Source organism: Papilio polytes, unplaced genomic scaffold (genome assembly GCF_000836215.1).
Source record: "Papilio polytes unplaced genomic scaffold, Ppol_1.0 DF821289.1, whole genome shotgun sequence".
Lineage (NCBI taxonomy): Eukaryota > Metazoa > Arthropoda > Insecta > Lepidoptera > Papilionidae > Papilio > Papilio polytes.
Genome location: NW_013527915.1, coordinates 1,912,824 through 1,913,033, shown reverse-complemented (window position 1 = coordinate 1,913,033; position 210 = coordinate 1,912,824). Strand labels below are relative to the sequence as shown.

The following is a 210-nucleotide window of genomic DNA, read 5'->3' as shown; positions in this document are numbered from 1 at the left end:
CCAGCCAGTACGGGTACAAGCTACAGGTATGTTACTGCACAAGTCTACATATATAAGCGAAATAAAAGTTGTCTAATAAATGATTGAGAGAGCCACAACTAGAGATATAAGTAACATGATGCAGTATTTGTAAACAAAGCGAAGGGTGGGTAATCCGTGTCGCGGTATATTACCGCAGCGTTAGTCAGCGCGTGGACGGATTTAGCGACG

The 210-nt window shown here is 43.3% G+C and overlaps 1 protein-coding gene across 1 annotated transcript in view; it reads left to right on the top strand.

Annotated features, from left to right (window-relative positions):
* Window positions 1-210, top strand: part of LOC106109081 (TNF receptor-associated factor 4) — a 57,884-nt gene that overhangs the window by 55,493 nt on the left and 2,181 nt on the right. The gene's annotated exons all lie outside the window — the stretch shown is intronic.